The sequence below is a fragment of the Phaenicophaeus curvirostris genome, chromosome 7 (genome assembly GCF_032191515.1).
Source record: "Phaenicophaeus curvirostris isolate KB17595 chromosome 7, BPBGC_Pcur_1.0, whole genome shotgun sequence".
NCBI lineage: Eukaryota > Metazoa > Chordata > Aves > Cuculiformes > Cuculidae > Phaenicophaeus > Phaenicophaeus curvirostris.
The window spans coordinates 19,288,395-19,309,630 of record NC_091398.1 but is presented as its reverse complement, the minus strand read 5'-3'; the positions used below and the strand labels follow the sequence as shown (position 1 = coordinate 19,309,630).

At 37.4% G+C, this 21,236-nt stretch overlaps 1 protein-coding gene across 1 annotated transcript in view; it reads right to left on the bottom strand.

The window, feature by feature from the left end:
• Positions 1 to 21,236, bottom strand: part of OLA1 (Obg like ATPase 1) — a 96,462-nt gene that overhangs the window by 48,813 nt on the left and 26,413 nt on the right. The gene's annotated exons all lie outside the window — the stretch shown is intronic.

Below are 21,236 nucleotides of genomic sequence, written 5' to 3'. Positions count from 1 at the left end.
ATATATGAGTGACAACCATTCACACGATCTGAACAAAATGGTGCTGGCCCTTATTAGAAACACATGCTATTATCACATATTTAAAGTGCAGTTGAAGCCATAATTTCAAATTGCTAACTGGAAACATAAGGGTAAAACAACCAGATATTACTGAAGCATGTGTGCTGACTTCATGCCCTTCTAAAGACAATCTGGCAACATAATTCAACTAGGATTTAAATTATCAGATAAGCAACAGAATCAAACACACACCCCACGCCCCCAAATCAATAAGTATTTTAAAAATAAAAACATTAACAGTTAAAAAGAGTTTATTAATTATTTCTGGAACAGAGTATTTACATGCCTATCTTGTAACATTAAAGATATGCTTGAGAAATCAACCACCAAAATAATTTTTTTTAATATTACCAAAAGAAAAATCAACTGCTCTTTTACCCAAAAAAAAAATCCCAAGGCATTTCTTGTACTATACATAAGATACGAAACAGGGTAAACTACAAACAATTCCTTAGATGATATACAGAAAGCTAAGGTTCTTTGTCGTACACACCTTAGACCACCTCTTTAACATACTGGAAACAGTGGTTTTAGCAAGAAAGACTTCGCAGCAAAACACACAGTACACAGACTTAAAACCTTGTTGACACTCAAAGATCAAAATCACACTCACACAAATTTATGAAAGTCTTTAAAACAGTGGTTACCAGAAACGTCCTTCTCTCCTATCAGCTCTGTCTCTCCAAAGAGCATCAAAGAGCATCAATGAGCTCCCTCGGTACCAGGAAAATCACCTTAGCAATAGATCCAATTCTGATGCTTGCCCTGATAGGAGAACAGGCTGCTCTATCAAATGGAAACTCACTACACTAACAACCCACAGCAATGCCAGGCAATAAAGAATCATAGAACAGTTAGGGTTGGAAGGGACCTTAGAGATCATCTAGCTTCAACTCCCCTGCCATGGGTAGGCACATCCCACTAGACCAGGTTACCAAAGGCCCCATCCAACCTGGCATTGAACACTTCCAGGGATGTGACACCTACAACTTCCCTTGGCAGCCTGGTTCCAGTGTCTCACCACTCTCACAGTGAAGAAATTGTTTCTTATATCAAGCCTAAATCTGCCCCTCTCCAGTTTATACCCATTCCCCCTTCTCCTATCGCCACAAGCCTTTATGAAGAGTCCCTCTCCAGCTTTCATGTAGGCCCTTTTCAGGTACTGGTAGGTCGCTATAAGACCTCCTCAGAGCTTCTCTTCTCTAAGCTGAACAACGCCAATTCTCTCAGCCTGTCCTCATATGGGAGGTGCTCCAGCCCTTTGATCATCTTTGTAGCCTCCTCTGGACCCGTTCCAACAGCTCCCTATCCTTTTTATGCTGGGGATTCTAGTACTGGACACAGTACTCCAGATGCGGTCTCACAAGAGAGGAACAGAAGGGCAGGATCACTTCCCTCACCCTGCTGGCCACGCTTCTTTTGATGCAGACCGGGATACAGTTGGCCTTCTGGGTGGTGAGCACACACTGTCGGCTCATGCCAAGCTTCTCATTGACCAGCACCCCCAAGTCCTTTTGTGCAGGCCAGCTCTCAATCACAATATCTCCCATCCTGTACTGAAATCAGGGATTGCCCTGACCCTGGTGTAGGACCTTGCACTTGGCCTTGTTGAATCTCATGAGGTTCACACAGACCCACTTCTCCAGCCTATCCAGGTCCCTCTGGATGACATCCCATCCTTCTGATGTGGCAACTACACCAATCAGCTTGGTGTCATCTGCAAACTTGCAGAGGGTGCCCTCAATCTTGCTGTCAATATCATTGATGAAGATATTAAACAGCACTGGCGCCAGCACGGACCCCTGAGGGACACCACTAGTCATGGATCTCCATCTGGACTTCAAGCCATTGACCACCACCCTTTGAATACGACCATCCAACCAGTTTCTTATCTACCATACCATCCACCCATCAAATCCTTATCTCTCCAAGTTAGTGAGAAGGATGTTGTGGGGGACCATGTCAAAGGCTTTACAGAAGTCTAGATAGATCATATCTGCCAGTTTACCCATGTCCACTGCTTTGGTCAATAATAACGAAATACAGTTTAATTTTTCCACTTTCTTCAACAACAGTAAAATACTTCTGCAGTAACTATTTTCATTTCTTCACATCTTTCCATTCCTATAAAATTTGATCTATACATTTCACCTTCGCTCTCTTCTTGGTTCAGTGAATGCTTTAACCCATGAACTTCAATGTTCTGTCAGAGTTTTCTTCAAGTCTCCTCATGCCACCAGCCATCCTCTTGCCTGTGGCAGCAGCCACCCTGCAGCTCATTTAGACAACATCAATGACAAGAGAGACACGTCTAACAACAGGTGATTCCTTGGTCAGGTAAAAGCCCCTCTATGGAGCTGATGATTTCCAATTCAAGGCAACAATTTAGCCTTCTCTCCTCTTCATGAGGTTGCTTTACTCTTCTCATGGAAGAAATGGATGCTAGTTGCATATTCCCTTAAAACACTGGATTTTGAGCTTGAGTTTTCATTTCTACATTTAGAGGAAAAGTGCATTTTCCTAACTTGGAAAATCTATCAACAGGTGTGCAGAGAAACATACAATTCCCTTCAAAACAGGCAGAATATCGATTAAATTAACCATGACATAATTGCTTTTTCTTAAGTTATCAGGAACACTTAGAGGAGAGAAATTTAAATCTCTTCCCACTGAGACAGCCATGGTCCATAAGGAAGTGATAGGTATAAGATTTTGTATACACAAAAGGCTAAACTGCTGTAAACATCCAGACTTCAGCATAAACTGAGAGATTCTTCTTGATAAGCAACAGACACTGAGCATTAGTTGTGAATCTCTTGTTCAAGGTTTGTCAGCACCTACTTCAGTCACCGACCTAAAACAGACCAGCCTCTGACTGACAGCCTACCCAGAAGCAAGATGATGTGATACTCAAGCAAAAAGTAAAGGAAAAGGGAGAGAGACACTGCTATGATGAAAGTCTTAGTTACAACTTTGTCTCAATATCTATATGGGATGCATCTTGGGCAATCTGTTATGCCAGCCTAAAACCTGCTTTACAATGACAGCACAAATCACCCTGAGCATTGTAGAGAATTTAATTCTGGTCTACACAGGTAAACACAGACTTAACATGGAAGAATTGGTGACAATTTTAATAATTAAGCTCTGTGCAGGAGATTAAATCTCTCAGAAAAAGTACAACTGCAAGAAACTAATAGTTAAACTATTAGAAAAATATTTTACCCAGTCTCTGGTTTAAAACAAAATAGTCTCTATAAAAATGTAAACTAGTAGGAAAAAATGGAGTTGTAAAACTCATTCAAAGAGTAGGACATACCAGAAAGCGTGCATATTATTTGCAGCTTGCAAAGACGAAAATAAGAACTATAATATTAATATACAAATCTTAACTGATTACTAAGTTTATTGCTATCTTCTAATATGTCTCTCTGCCTTCATTTTATTAGTGAGTGAAACTCCTCTATCAAGCAAGGCCTTTAACTCTCTTTTGTTCAAGAGGATGAAATGACACCCCCTCCTTCCTCTAGCATAAGTAGCAGCAAAACAGAAAGCTCAAAGGCTGTATTTTAAAATACAATGTGAATAGGGCACCAAGAATGACATCACTGTCCAATTAAACATAGTTCAACTACGTATGATAGTTCAACCTGTATGATGAACAAGATGCACAACGTGAACACAGGCTATGAACCTTGAGTTAGCAGTAGCAGAAGTAGTTGGTATCAAGCACTGCATAGAAAAGCAGCCTGTTGAAAATAAAAAGGACCCACTAAAACACACTGAATTGGAAGAAGCAGCGAAGATGGGATGCAATGAAAGCAAACAGATGAGAATTTCAGAGGGAAAGGGAGACCTGGTAGTCTTATTTTGATCCCGTGTTGATTAATAGCTCAAGAGAGCCTAGCAGAAAAAAGGGAGGAAAGGTTCTCTCAAATCATACTAATGAGGCACCCAGGTGAGGAAGAAAAGGACTAGAAAGGGGCAGCAGCAGCAGAACAGAGAGAGCAATGTGATCTGCCAGAGGTAAAATCTATTCTGATTATGAGCTGTGTTTAAATATGGTGAACCTCAAACACAATGTGTCTGTCTTCTCATTGACATAAACAGGGTTCAGCATGAGGGTCCCAAATATGAGGGACCTTTCCAAGGTTAGAAACTTGGTAAGTAACACACTATCCTCTGCAGCATACTCACGCCCACCAGGCTACTGGCTGCTGAGCTCTGTGGTCCAACTTCCAAAGTTTTTGTTAAAAAAAAAAAATCGAATTTTTCAAACTTGTGCTAAAAAACTTGTCTTACAAGTGTTGTGGTATTCTGGAATCTCATCAAACAGTGAACTGTTCTAACTACGCCACTTTATTTATTTATTCATTTATTTTCCCAGGAAAAAAATAATACTCATTAAAAAAGATAATTAGTATGAACTTCACCAAAACTATCCACACCACTGCCTTCTCAAGACAGCATGAAATATGGACAATTACTCTCTCCAATGAATATAACGAACATCCATAGTTTTTCCCATGTCTTCATCAACTGTGTTTGCTTTTAGAACAGAAGGACTCAGCATTTCTAAAACATTATCCCAAACCACAGCACCTTCCTTCTGCTTGCTTCCTAAAGTTACACTGTCTGTACTTCAAAACTGCCCTCCTTCTGCTACAGGAAACTGCAGGATATTACTATAAGAGGAAAAAAGGAATCAGTTACCATATAAGGATGAAAAAAATAGATACATAAAATAGACTTAGTTGAGAATTTCTCCAAAGAAGCACCTGTTTGTCAACAGCTAGGTTAAGCATACAGAAACATAAGAATGTGAACTGGGAAACGCTAATCAGTGATTTCATTATATAAAGACCTGATTAGGACTCCCCCTGTTGTCTCAGGTATCTCACCAGAGGTAAAGTATATTTTTACCAGAAGCCACTCAACCTTTCAAAAGAAAATTGAATGGAATCCACCTCTTCCTTTTGTATTTTAAGTATCCTAACTATAAGCTTTTTCTCAAATTATCTCCCAGGAAATACTGATGGATTTGCATTTTAGCTTGAAAGATACACCCCTGCCACTTCCTTTGGCATAAAAGAACAAAGACTACAGAGTCAGGAACATCAATCTTGCTGCAAGTAAACAAATCTGCTGTGGTAAATTCCCATAATGTTTTAGTGGCATTCAGATACTGCTATTAAAACAAGGCAAGTATTTAGACAAGAAAACATTAAAGCTTAACACAGGAGCAGAATTCATTTTGTCATCTAACAGCACCAAAAGTAATTACTTATCCTGAAATTACTAGAAATGAGGAGCTTGGAAATTATCACTGCCACATCCAGCTCACTCTTCTAGTGTCAGTGGGCCCAAACTTAAAGGATTCTTCAAGTTTCAAAGAAGGGTTTATCTTCAGCTGAGCACTTGATCTGGGCTGTTTGGGCCCAGGTGTGGTGGGCCCACAGAGCAGGGAAGCAGTGTGGATATTTTCTCTACAGCCAGGAGCATAGCAGAAGCTCTGCATGGGGTCCTACTCTCTGTTGCTGCCCTCAGGGAACCCGCAGATCTCTTTGGAGAATCCATCCAGCAATGACACTTTTTTAAAGATGTTCAAATATAATACCAGAAGGAAAAAATATATTAAAGGCAGCATTAAAGAAGAAACACAGTGATAGCTGGTTCTGCACTTTACTTTCAAGTGATACTAGATAAAAAAGATCCAGAAAAGAGAATGACTAGCTGGAGATGTTAAACCTCACTGTTTTTTCCCCAAGGAAGAACAAGAACTTGCCAGATCTTGATGGCAGCCAGGACACAGACTGTATCTTCCCATCTTCACATGCAAAACTAATAGCAGATAAATATGCATACAGCACAGCAGTAACAAATGCCACATTTTAAATAGTAACATCTAATGGCATGCACATTTCTTTCCTTTTCCTTCAAGAATCAGCTTCAAAATTCTTTGACAAAATTTACCTCTCAGCCTCCAGAGATTTTTGCATTGCTTATGTTATACCTGTCAAGATCTGATGACTGTATGTTATGTATTCATCTGAACAGAACCACTACACTTAGTTACAGGCTATCATCAACCAATTCATTCTCTTGCTAAAATCAAGTCATCCAATTACTCCTTGACTAATCAAGGCTGTTTTGGCTTTTTCTTTTTTCAAAAGGTACTCAACAGCATAAACAGTTCACTTACAAGAAATGGAAAGGGGCTAATCAGCAGAATTATTGTTTTCCTGCCACAATTTGCAGTATTTAAATGTAGTTGCTGATTGGACTGGAAGTTTTATGATATAGCATATAAAACTAGATTGACACAAAACCAAAGATGCCTCTAGCCTAAACTTTACTGTTTCTAGCTTACCCAAGCTGCTGTCAAGATACTAAAAAACAAATCAAAATAATGCTGCTAGACTTATCTTACTCTGCTCCTAATTGAAATAATGAAAATTAATTAACGTCTTCAAGATAAATTCTATATTTGATGTATCAGTCATTTCATTTCTTTAATTATCGTTAACCCGAAAGAAAAATTGAACAGAATCTTCGGCTAATATTAAGCTCCTCGTAGCAGCATTTTGGTATCTGGTATTCATTTACAAAAGGTAAGCAACTGCATTGGTATACAGCATGCTATAATTAAGACGGACATTTACAATTTGAGCAGAATCTGAACTGCACCACAAGCTAAACTCCCACTGTTATTTAGGGTAACAACTAGATTTTTTGTCAGTAAGCTATAAGAAAATGTTTAATAACACCACAAACACCCAGTTCTAGAGAGTAATTGATACTTGTACTTCCTCTCCAGCATACTTTCAACGACTATTATTAATAGGAGCTACTCATCACAGACTGATATGGCACATGACAATATACATACATACCCTGTTATAAGTCTCGAAATAAATAAGCAATAATATCTATACGGTCACTTAATGGAGTGAGAATGGAGAAGAGAACAAAAAGAAATAAAACAGGGTAACTTGGGTGGGGTCAGTGCTAGAAGCAGGGTATTTCTTTCAGATATCAAAAGAAACAAGACTACAAGTGTCAAAAAACATTAAATTCTATCTGTACTTAAGACTGGCTTGACATGCTATCATCAGCATTACAAAGATTTAAATGATAAAAGATACTACTATTTCTGACCTAGGTACAAGAATTTATTAAAACTTTGATGGTGGTACATTGTTATGTGTGTACATGATTGGAAGAGCAAAAAGAATACTGTCACAGTCAACACTTTACAGCCTCTTAAACATAGCACGTGTTAACAAAGAACCAACAAATAAAGTAGGTTTAGCATGTTTTCCCTTGCAAGATAATTTCAAGTGAAATTAATCACCTGTAACACAAACCTAATATTCTTTAAGCAGAGTAATTTTCAGTTGAAGAAGGTGCACCTGCCTACATCTTCTACATAAGCAAAACTAAGTACAAAAAAAATAAATAAAATGCTGCAGTAAACCTTGACTTCTGAAGACAGATTTTTTTTCAGACATCTTTTGTGGCTTTGTTTTGTGCTACAGCCCTTTAAGTTTTGTCTTCATAAAGCCCTAACTAGTTGTAATCACTTGCAGTCTAATTGTGGACATTTATCTGCTTTTCTTATGCATAGAACATAGCTATTAAAGCTGAATGGTGATGGTGTGAAGTATAGGTTAAATTGGGTGAAATTAAAGCAAATTACTCTGGGATGTGGAACTCTGAAAATAGAAACCGCCAATGATTTGCAACCCTCTTGATGATCAGCTTCACAGAACCCTAAATGACAAGAAAACTTACATATTTTAAAGTTAACTAGATTTTTTTTTTAAAATAATATGTATAAACTTATTTAAAATGCAAGCAGTCACTGTGGCAATAATTATTTTGTTTTACCTGCATCGCAGAAATATAAGAAAAGGTGTTAATTCCCATTAAAAACACTTGTTTTTATTCTCAGTTTAGCTCATTTTTAGCAACAGAAAAACCATCCAGAATATTAGCTGCAGCATTAATTACCTGAATGCAACGTGACAGTTAAGACGTACCATATGGCTATACAGACACAGGATGGTAAAAGCAGCTGCTTTGGGCTCTCTTGACCGGTGCAGTATTTGGACTCAAATTCATTACTTAGCTATATAAAAGATAAGCAGCTACACTTACCCTGCTGAGCCCTAATACCGCACCAGTCAAGAGAGCGCAAATGAAGCAACCTTCCCCAAAAGTCTGAAATAGCAGCTGAATGGCAGTCATTTCAATATCAAATCTATTGGGAGTATCTGACAAAAAAGGGCAAGTCTATTTCTGCACTGGCAGACACACAATGAGAGCATGTAGCAGCAATACAGGATTTTAAATGACTCTAGTATCAACTTCTTGAGCATACAAAGCATTTACATTTGCATAAAAGTACTCGTCAAGTGAGTACAGCACAAGGTCAGAGATGAGAATTTTAACCTCTCCAGGAAACACTGGGGCAAAGCAATTCACTTCAGGACACGAAAGTCAGCAGAGGAAACCACAATTCTGTTCCTGGTGGAAGCAGTTTTAACAGAGAAAAGTTGCTACCAAGACAGTCACTCCAATGAGCTTATCCATAAAATCCTGTTGCAGAGTCCTTAGCCTTGAGCCTGTCTGACAAATATTAGTGAGTTATTTCAGATGTAAAATGTGTTTATTTGCCACTGCTCTTTCATCCTTGCACCACTGGGATGTAGTCAACACTCTGCAGGCAAAACCTTCTACCTGCTGAGATTTGCTATCAAGTTGGTCACGCTAGGTAAAGGACGTTATTTGACAGCTGAAGGAATAAATCTTTAGACCCTTATGCCTCCCTTTGCAGAGGGCTCACTCTGACTGCCCTTGATCATATATTTGAAATACTATCACTGCAATGCCCTCCAAACAGAGCTTGGGACAAACTCCTTGGTTAGTCTTCTCGCAAGACACTTTACCCAGGATCACAGCACATGGTAATTCACCTGGGCTCACTATCAGAAAACACTCGGAAGGAAGCATTCAGTGCAAAACCTTGAGATGCCTGATATATCACATAAATAATTCAAAATAAGAATTTCATACGAAAAATTAGCCTGTCTGTTCAGATTTTTCCAAAACACAACTGTGTTAATTGGAACAAGAAGGGGCATTTGGAACCTAGCATGGACCACTACAAAATGTCCAAAAGCAAAAAAAGGCTGAAGAATACAAGCATTTGCTTCAGAGACCAATGCTCGTCAAACTCAGTTCAGCCATCCTCTGCTTTATATTACTTTCTGTTCTAATGACTGAAAGCCTTCCTTTGTGAGTCTAAGTTGTGAAAAGAGACACAAACAGGAACAAGGGAGAGTCCCCACAATATCACCTGCCCTGGCGAGCACTCCCACAGCAGCACCACCTGCAGAGAGGACAGTGAACTAAGGAAGGTCTGGCCACAAACACCAGTAGATAACTTTTGATGGGTGTTGGTGTACCATATCCCCAAGCTGTTCACAGCAGGCAATCTTCCTACTCAAAAGTAGACTGGAACTTGGGTATTTCCGATCTGATGGGGTCTACACTATACAAAAAACTGGTTCCTAAGCAGAAACCATTTGAAAATTAAAGATATGCCTTTATGTATAACTGTGTATTCACATTATTGCTACCAACGCCATCTCCATGGTGCATTTTTTCTTCAGCTATCTTCCTGAAGGTCAGTCATCAAGGTCTTCACTTTAGGCACACTCAGGGCCAAGCTCTATGGTGTCAGTCTTAACTGGAATCCCTGAGAGTCACCATAAGAAAATATAATTGCTAACAATAACCACATTCTTAAGACAATATTTTTACACAGATCATGAATACCAACTAGCAGCCATCAGCAGAAACCCGCAGGGCAGTTCTCTCTGGCCTCGAATGACCAGATATACAGGAAACATTTTAATTATTCGTGGACAATTTATCTGGGTCACAGATAAGACTCCAACAGAGAAGCAGAAATATAAAACACCCACTTGAGTCCTTAAGTTTTTATCGGGTCTAGCATAGCACTACGTCTAGCATAGTTACCACGACTGCACTCCCTACTGAACCACTTTGGATACTGAATGCCGCAACCAAGTCCAAGCCATTAAACTCTGCTGAGCCCATCTTGGCTGCTGAACAGAGCCAGCCCAACTCTATGTTCTGCATTTGTCAACACCTTGGAGGGCCATTAGTCTTCGTAAAATACTGAACGGAGGATGAACAGATTCAGGACAGAATGCAAAATTACAACCATCCTGGAACTCACAACAAAGGGTGTAAAATTGTCTCAATAAGGCAACTTATCTTCAAAAACATCTAAAGCAATGTCTTAAGCTATATGAATGCCTAGACAAAACTTAATAATAAGAAGTTTTCAGCTTCAAGAGGTTAGTTATCTAAACAGTTCTCAAATATTCTGAAACTTAAAATTGTGTCATTGTTATGATAAAACAAGAGCACTACAAAACTATCAAACAACTTTTTGAAATTCCTTACAAAAATGCTATAAAAAGTGAATTCTGGAATTTGGCAGTGAAAAAAAGTTACGTTTTCGGATCAATCATTGTTTGCAAAAACAGTAACTGATATTTTTTAGAAGAGACGTATTTACAAGGAGCAGTAAACTCAGCTCACCATATGTTGACAAAGAACCTTATTCTCTACATCTGAATGTATCTCCTTTGACGATCTATTCCACTACACAATGGAGGTGAGAAGTAAACACACTTGAAGAAAAAACAGCCAATATGTAACAAAAATGAGAGTTGATGAAGACTTGAAAGAAGCAAAAATTGTTTATCAGTGCTGTTGCATATGTATATGGCCTACGTACATCTGTAATTAAGTGTTGTGTTGCTAGGTTAATAAAATATCTTTAAAAACAAAAACAAAAGGCCTCTCAGTAAATTTACCTAATAAAAATGTGCCTTATCATAAAACCTTCCCTTTGGACATTCTGGCCCATATTCATAGCATAGTACATAAAATTAATGCACAAGTAGCAATGAAGATCATTCAGGTATACCCTTCACAAATCAATTCAAATTATGAGTGATGCCTATCTGGTTTCTATTAATAGAAATCTTGTTAATATTAGTAAAATCATTAGCTGGTTAAGAGACAGTTTGTTCTTCACACATGATTTTTCACATGCAATAATTAGGTTTCAACAAATTAAAGGTGATGTTGGTTCTTCAGACCTCACGTAACAGTACAGGCTTGGAATCACAAGAAATATCAAATGATCTTGTCAGAACAGCACCTGAAATACTGAAAACAAAAGGTAATATATAATTTGCACCTTATTTGAGATGCTAGACCTGATAAAGGTTTGCAGTATTTCCTTCTCAATGTTCAAATCTTAATGTAACAGTTAACCCAATACAACTCAATACTTTAATTTGGATGTTAGTCCCTTTCTCTTCCTTATAAAACTCAAGACAGCATCCCAACAGAAAAGTAAGTACATTACTTGCTAGAGATTGCTTTAACTGTTACATAGGAAGTAAAGAACTCATTATTCTGTACATTATTTCAGTAAAATTATTCCTAACACTCAGGGATTTTATTTTCTTTCTAGTAACATTTTACTTCACTGACAACTACGTTGTAGAACAAGTGTGTTCTGTAACTATCTGGCACCATCTAGTAGCCATTGGTGTCTTCTTTATTAAATCCCATTAACAGAACCTGTGACAAGGGTGATACTGAACAGATATGCAAGAAATAGTAACACAAACTTCTTTATCTGAATCTCATGCTATCAAACAAGTGTTTTACACTGAATAACATACAAACAGCTATAATTGGTAACTACTTGTACACTGATCAAATGCCTTCTGCCTTCCTTGAAAAAGTACATTAATTACTTGTTTAAGTAGAAGTTTCCAGGTAAATTAATAAACTGCTGGCAAACTTTGGCAATACTTGACAAAATGGATTGCTTTATGCTTGCATGCAAACATTTCCTGTTTATTCCCCTTCCCTATCCTGAAAACATCCAAGCAAATTAGAAACTAAGAAAGAAAACGTATGCTTTGATTAAGTTGAACCCAGGATATATAGGGTGGAGTTTTTCCATGATTGTCAAAGCATAGTGTCTGTCAGGCCCTAATATGGGGAGGGGGAAGCAACAGGAACGTATCGAGGCTACTTCATTATGTTCCCAACTCTGACTGGGTAGAAATCCTCCTTTCCAACAGACCTATTCTTTCAGCCTGCAAGCAAATACAAATACACAGCCCCACCATTCCGCTCCTTGCAAAATAAAAATATAAATGTGATACTTTTGCAGCATCTAACCACAGCTTTTTAAGCTCAAACATTTCTTCTCCTTTTACTTTAGATGTCAAATCCATCACAGAGAAGAATTTTGTTTTTAAAAGACTTCCTCAATGAAGCAGTTCATTTCTCTGCCATTTAGCTCACTGTATTTTTACGAGCACCAGGCTGAGCAAACTATGATTGAGAGAAGCCATCTTATGCACATTGCTGTTGTCCCACATCATTCAGAACAAACCTTTTTAGATCGTTAACTACCACAGGAGTGCTGATTACACAGGTACCAGCAATTTCCTAACCAATGACCATCTGAACAATGATGTGTTCAGCTTCTCAGACCCTGAAGCCTTTCAGAGGTGAATCATTTCACAGTTTGGAACTAGATCTCCATAGCAACTTCCCTTTGAGGGTTTTAGAATCACCATCCCGTAATTCTATGATCATCAAGCTCAACCATTCCCAATGGTTCTTTTCACAGCAGATGGAAAAGGAAGCCTTGAAATTTTACAGTCTATTTCAAGCAATTCATCTGGCAGCCTATTAGAATTCAAAATATTTCGACCTTCAATCACAAAGCATGTTATCTGAAGCTGTGGTGATCTCAAGTCAAGACAAGCAGACGTTTTAGTCTAATCATCCATGATGAGAAGAGACTGACAAAAACTCTTAATTCAACCACCATCAAAATGCTTATTTTAACTGCATGAAAGTCTTTCAACAGGCAATGAAAACACACCATGGACCATTTTATCACAACCTTCCATTCAAGGGAAATATGAATTCTGAATATTGGCATGGATCTTTGCACTCCCCGACTGCTTTTGAACAAATATCTGCTTCCTAAAAGTCAGTATAAATCCAATTCTACCACATTATTTTCAACAGCTGTCAAGAAAAATGATGGAAGAAAACTGCAATTAAACATCTCACTAATGAACACAATCATGCTGTAAATGAGTTACTTATTGATGGATCCAGTTTGTTATAAGCATTTTCTAAGAAATCTAAATCAGTTATGTCTGAGAAAATAAATACCAATTAAATTATGACAAAATGGCATTGGTTAAAATCTCTAAGTAAAGCCCAGCTTCATGATAATCGCAATCACAGGGGCTTTAAAGGGGTTTTTGTTCCCCTCAGTTCTAGTTCCCAACTCAATTCCCTCTGTTTAGAGTTAAAGAAACATTTTTCTTCTCTTTAAATGTTTCAGTCAACCATTGAAATAATCCCATCCGTGGCACGAAAGCTTTAAAATTTGAAAATCTTTTCACCTAAAGCCCAGGCTAATTCATTCATATTTTTTTTCAATCCTAAATTCAAACGTTTTAGAATCTCAGTTATAAACTGCTTACTATACTAATAACAGTGGTTCATCAAATTCTCACCCCTCACAAAAGAGATACTCTTCCCCACCCCAAGTAACTCTGTTAGGTTAACTCTAGAAATACTTTATTCTTGTTATTACTTTTTTTTATCAAAGTACAAAGCATCAAAACGTAGTAGTGAACAATTGCTACTACATAAATGCAAGTCATCTGGTGACTAAAGAATCCATAAGACTTGTCACCAACAGTATTTGACAAGATCAGCAGTAAGTTTAGGTAAAAAAGGAAAATAATATTACTACCTAGTGACCCGACAGTAAGACTTCTATACTTAAACCAATTGCTGTCAAATGTATCGGAACTCGAAAGAAACAACAAAAAAGACCCACCTGCACCAAAGCCCCAGCATCCACTATGAACAGTGAAATAACAGAAATTAACAGGTACATTAAATTTTATAACATTTGTAGAAACAGGAACACTTAATTGTTTTATTTTCTCTGAATGAAAAAATTGTGCCTTCGGTGTCCTTAAGTGGTTATTTAACTGCAAAAGCAGCCACAACTGAGACTCTCTCTACAGTAGTTAAAATGCCACATTTTATTAGGCTACAGGACAAAAGCAACTACCCACCCCCGCCAGCTGAACTTATCCTCCTAGGAGTCAACATTTTTTGAGCCATTCTCTCACTCCACTTCCAAGAAAAACTCCTTAAAAAAAGAGAAACTTTAAAAACAAAAATCCACAAAACAAAAAAGATCTTTAATATAATGATTAATCAATTGGTGATTTATTGAGAGTTAATATTTTTGGCAAAGTAATTTTGAAAGCATTTCTGTGAAAAAAAAAAAAGATTTAACATCTTTGGAGGAATAAACTGGCACAATACAAGATTTACCTTCATATCCTTTGACCATTTGCAAAGTTAGTTTGTGAGCAGAGATATACAACTGCTTACACTGAATGTCTTGAAGATCTGAGGGGAGGTTTGTGAACATAACCACAAAATTGAGCTAGGGATGAAGCTAGAATTTAAGATATCATAAAGCAAATGAAAAAGTTATGCATCAACTGAAAATGTAAACTGCTTATTTCTATGTATAATAGACTGAAACAAATACAGATCTTATTCTAGCAATCTGAGAAAGAAATACCATGGAAAAAAACCTCTGGAGTATTTAAAATACCATCTCCTGCAAAGACCAGAGATGAAGGCAATTACACATGAACTATATTAAAATTCTTAGTGGTTTCCAGTGTTAGATCAGTTACACCCACAGCCAATATAAAAACTACTGCAAATGTCTTCCTAAAGGAGACAAAGAAGTTACAGGACACATTTTAGAATACCCAAAAAATTTCCCCAAAATTTTTTAGATTTTAATAGGGAAGGTAATCAAATGTATTTGTTATCAGAAGTTTTAACTCTTCTACAAAGTTTAGCTTAGTTTTTTGTCTATTGACCAAAGATAACATAATCATTAAGTACAACATTTTATTTAGCATTGTTCTGTCTGAAATTGAATATAAAACTATCCATGGGCACCAAGTTATTTAAACAGCTTGGTAAATAAAAAGTATAATTGTCACTGCAGAAATACTTAACTTACATGTGCAGACAGAACTACATACATGTAAATTATCTACTAGTAATGTAGCTATTATTAAATCTAATTTGAACAGGAGCATTTTAAAAAAAAAATAAGTGATAGTAAATGATAAGTATCTTGCTTTGTACAATTAGACTGTCAGCAAAGGATGCCTATTAGTAACACATACGCAAATCACCTGAGAATTACATCTTTCTAATCTATTCTGTGATTATGCACAGTCATGGTTCAAAGTATTTCCATGGTATTTTACCAGGTATTTCTCATAAATAGTAATTTTAAAATCTAGAAGGCAATTCTTAAATTATCTTCCTGTACTAAGAGGGAGACTGCATTTTTAACTTTTCCTCCTCCCAATATCCCTACCATCGTATCTGAAAAACCTCATCTTAAGCACAGTAGTTATATATTAGCTCACCGTTTAACAATCTAGAGTAACCTTAAGTTTATTTCATAACATATAATCAAGCAACATACGGTAATTAAAGCACACTGAAAACAGCAGTTACTAGCTAATTAACATTACAGAAACACTTTTCTTAATGATAGAAGAAGACAAAGATTAAGTTATAAAGTACTGCAGCATAAGGAAGAGTTTGCTACAAACCTTTTTGGTTAAACATCAAAGACTTCAATTCAGGAATTTGAAATAACAGTCCTTTATGAATTCAAAATGTTGATGCAGGTTATGCATGGTTAGGTAAGCAGTTTGGGGAGTACTTGTTCACCATGTGGTTCCTATAGGGCAAGCACCACGAATACAGTTTGTTGCACCCCTCAGGGCAGCTCACCATTTGCAAACATAGCCAGGCTCTGTGTTATCCTTATCCATGCAGGGCTAAAGAACTAGTACAGCTCTACCACATTTTCATGGTAGTAAGATGTATTTTGCCATCACCACGGCACCTGAACTGCAGCTACAGACAAGAAGCAATGAACAATATGAGCTGTGATGATGGCACCCTGGGCTGGAGTTAGTGGACAGCAGCCAGAACAGCAGTTGTGTTCTTTTAAATGCACCACTTTGCAATGTCAGTTCAGCAGCGTAATTTGTTAGATAATTGTTTTATGATTTGCAGTTAAATTACCGCTTTAAAATACTGGCAATATATTACCTTTACACGCTATTTTTAAACCTACTTTCTACTTACTGTACCCTATTTTATATTTCATATTTGTCTGTATTAATAGTAACATCCAAAAATGCTTGCTAGGTAAAAACTGTGCACATACACAACCTTAGAAAGTAGCCTCATTAGTGACCAACACTTTCATATGAAAATATCTTCTGATATCCCCCCCTCCACCCTCCCCTCTATTTGTATCCCACCATTATTCACATGCTTCTATATATGTTTATTTCTTCTTTTCATTGTTTAACATAATGTTTCAACATGAGGAATTTTGCACCACTCATGTTCTTTGCTAAGCTTCCCAAACACAGTGCTATGAAGGTGTATTAGCTTTCCTCAGAGCTCCGTGATGGGCAAACACAAGGATTACAGCTGCAAATTAATTGCTGGTTAGTAATAAACAAGACCAGGCCTTCCATGAAGTCTGGTACACAACCACAATTAATTTTGTTGCCATATAGAGGCACAGGACAGTGCACAAGCGAAAATGTGGTCACCGCTTCATGGACAGCAGCCTACCTGTCCCAGCAGTACTGCTGCAGCTTCCGGGTCACTGTAAGCTGGCAATAGTATGTACTGCTTTGCATGTTTTTTTAATTTTGAAATTAAAAAATGTGCTTATTTATATACAGTTACACTCAAATTCTCAAGGTAAATATCTGCATTTCTCTACATATAAGTGTCAGCATAAAAATTTGTATCATTCTGCAAAGACATCAAGCAAGCTGCCAGAGATCGCTTTTTTGCATAAGGAAATGCATCTCTTAAAACATTCCGTCTCTGATAAAAGAAAAAAGAAGTATTGGAAATCCAAACATTTCACATTCATGAAAAATAATCAATACTAATGTCGTCAGCCTTCACTCGACCACTGCCTTTTTAAACATCATCTCTATCACAACTTTTCTAATAGCGTGTGATATAAACTGTCGAACTCACAGGCAGTCAGAAAGAACTCTAAAAAATATGATCTTGGTTGCTAATTCCAGAATGCAACATCTTTTTTCCTAAGTCTGGTTTGACATTGATCTTATTTTCCTGATAAAGTAAGCCTAACAATTAGATCATAGAATGAAGATCCTCTCCAGCTCAACATTCCACCTTTCAGTGAAACTGTCCAGAAGAAGAGGACCACGCCAGCCATCATGCTTCTGGCAATTTGAAAGTCCCTGAAGAAACTCCTTGTTCATCAGCACTTAAATCTATTAAAAAAAAGAAAAAAATCTTCATCCAATTATTGTAGTAAGGTTCCTTGCAATTTTTTCCCCAAAAGCAATCATGTAGCAGTTCTCTTGGAGCTTGTCTATCCTGAAGAGGCTATCATTTTTATAAAAATATATGGAATTACTTTAGGGTTTCTAAAACTAGTAGACTCTCAGTAGATGCTGAACCACAATACTTGTGTTCCACGTTAGATGAAAGATAGATGACAAAAGGAAAAACCACTACCAAATATCAAAGGACATGAAAAAAAAGCATATGCAATATTAAAGTGTTTACACAGATGCCTCTAACACTACTGGTACAGATGGCTCCCCAGAACAGCAAGTCAAGCACCACCATCACTTCATCAACTTTCACTCATCTGCAGCCTGCACACCATTTGCCCACAAGAAAGAGGCCTGACAGGAGCAAGTCAGAGGCCAGAACTGCCCTAGCAGACTTCACATCACCTACTAGTTGAAAGAGGAGAATCTGACGGGAAAGAAGAACCCTTACAAGTTATATCCTATTTTTCAGTAACCTTACAATTTCAAACCGGTTTAACTTTATAATAAAGATATAGTTCACTGTTCAATTTTTCCCTTTTCATAACAACCCTGACAAAGAACACTATACATACCTTTTTACATAATGAAATGTTCTAACCTAAATTGGATCAGGGATAAAAAAACTCCATATCACATAACACAGACAGAAAATTTTACCCATCTAAGATTCTTTCCCTTTCATTTGGCAGGAAAACCCTGGCGTTCAGAACTTATGAAAATATCATGCAGAAACTTCAAAAGAGGCAGAAACACACCACAAATCAACAAAAGACTCTTCTGCTACAAAAAAAAAAAATTAAGAAAGCACAGCTGCTGCAATAGTACAAAAACAGGCTGCATTGCACTATCAGCAAGCCAGTGTTTACTTGGTGCTGATTTTTCAAACAATTTGTTTCCAGGAAACAATTTTCTGAAGTTTTACAAGATGTTACTGCAGAAGAGAAGAACTTCTAAAGAGCTGTCGGGCTGTTAAGTTTTCATTTCGTCATTTATTTAATAGCACATACACATTTAAAACATTGTTCTTCAAGTAAATCAGTAGACAGTATACCCAAGAAAAAACAAACATGTTGAGTGAACAGGAGATGGATTACCTTTGACTAGGCTCTCAATCGTGGTAAAAAAATCAGAACTCAGATCACAAGATAATTTTCTTTGTGGTTTGCTGATTACTAACCTTAAAAATGTTCTCCAAATCATTAAAATCATCTGTTTCTTTAAAATGTGCTTTCAGTTACGGGTTTGCAATTTTCAACACAACACTGCTGATAATATTACAATATCCTCTCCTTCTAAGAGGAGCCTTTAGAGTCTGTTTGCATTCCACAGCAAGACACTGCCTTGAGCTTGGATGCAGCTTGGATGCCTTCCTCCCCCACACTGCCATCCACAAGCACAGCTTACCCACTTAGTCACTCCATCGAGATATTGGAACTGGTGGTATATCACACATATGACGGCGATTTATGCATTCAAACTGCATCATACGAGTAATCTTTTCCCTTCCCAAATATTTCTAAAAGTCTCTTTCTTCTAAAACATGGTGAATATTTCATTCTAGTTATATGGAAATATTTCTATACAGTGCTTGTATAGTACAAAAATAATGCAGTTCCACATAATTACACTTCCTCTGAAACAAAGAGCAGCTATTTGTTCTCCAAGGAAAAGTTTAAAACATGAGGGTAGCGGGGGAGGAGAATAAAAACAAAAACCCTAACTTCACAATGGCCTTATGGGCAAGATTTGAAGTTTCTTTGTGTTAAATTGGGCTTAAATTTGGTGAAGCTTGGTAGGTTAATATTTCAATTTAAAACAGTTTTCCTGTAGCTACAGTGGTCCCAAAGGTAACTTTCTATTTAAGAAGTTTTTAGTTCTCCACGACTGCAAAAAAACATTTCCCATATTTTCCCTGCTCTAGTACAATAAATGAACAACATTCCAGTAAATAGCACCACTGACATACAAAATCCTGTTAACCAATGTCACCCTGCTGTTACATAGCAAGAAAACAAAAAGTAGGAAGGCAAAAATACCTCAACCAGCAACCACCACATGCAGAGGAATTCGCAAAAACTACTTCCACAGACAGACAGATACGAGAGGAAAGCATAACTTCAGGATTTTAGCTGACAAAGGCGGCGTTTCTCTCCAGCAGGGAGGGAATTTGGATGTTGCTTATGAGGACCAGATGAAGGGACATGAAGAACGTAAGGACTCCTTGTACAACTGTGACACACAAACCAGAAACAATGGCAATCTGCAACAACCTGTCAGCCCATCGGCAGTGCAGGCAGCCCAAAGGCACCTTCCAGGCAGGTAGTGTCTGTGGCCCCTGCAGGCTCCCAGCATCACCCTTCCTGGGAATCCCATGGTCCACCCCCTGAATACAGTCTGCCGTGCTCCTTACACACTATAACAGAGTAGAATCCAGTCATCCAGCCTGTAAACAGCGAGTATCAAGCACAGGCTTGTTCGCCATAAGCCATGACTGTTACTGTAGGGCACACAGTGACATCTGCAAGGCACGAATATGAGAGCCACAGTTTACATATCCAGATCCTACTAGTACACACCATGCTCCTGGACTTCATTGATTCTTCTCCATTGAGCTGCAAATTGCGCATTCCATCTACAGTAAGTCTAGGAAAAGCTCCAAAATATTTGTCTGAAACAGTGGATTATTAGGAAGATCAGAACTTTTGAAGTGTCTAGTCCATCATATTATTCAACAACAACACTCAAATGAGGTGGTCGTATCTCAGCATGACAATATTACACTGACCACACAGAAGGAAAATGAAAACTTAATAATATCTAACATGCTTTAAAAACAAAACAAAACAAAAGTATAGGGCTTCATCAAAAACAAATTATTAAATACTTTGGGTTTTTTATTCTGTCAGAGACTGAAAAACTGCTGAGGTTCAGTGAGCAAGACACCCAAGAAGTTGAGCAGCCAATTCGGCTGGCAGGTACCAGCAACTGCATCCATTAATAGTCAAAACCACACACAGGGAAAATACATAGAGGGGGAAAATTAATTTAAATAAGCATACCAATGTGGTTATTTTATTTCAGTATGGGACAAATCAACTACAAGGAAACATCCACTCCTTTTCCACACAAAAAGAATGTGTATTTGTAAATGATCAATTAACTCACACACTAAATTATTCATTGTATGTGGTTGAGACATTAATGTCAGATTGCAAATGTAATCAATACAGAAAAAGAGGAGGTGTTTATTTTTGGTTTTTATAAATAGATACTGATTAGTTTAGGTCCCGACCAAGACATCTTTATTCACACTGAGCAGAACTTGACTGTAATTCATGGAATTTAAATCACAAACACAATATGACTATATAAAAGAACTGTGCCCTTCTAAGGAACAAAATTAATTTTTGCTCTCTCTCCCTACTTTTTTACATACACATACCACCACAAAAAAAAAAAAAATCAGTAATTTACCAGTTAGGAGCTTAGAATGATGCTGGAGTAACAAAAGAAAAAAATACCACCTTGGTAAAATGATGTTTAAACTGGCAA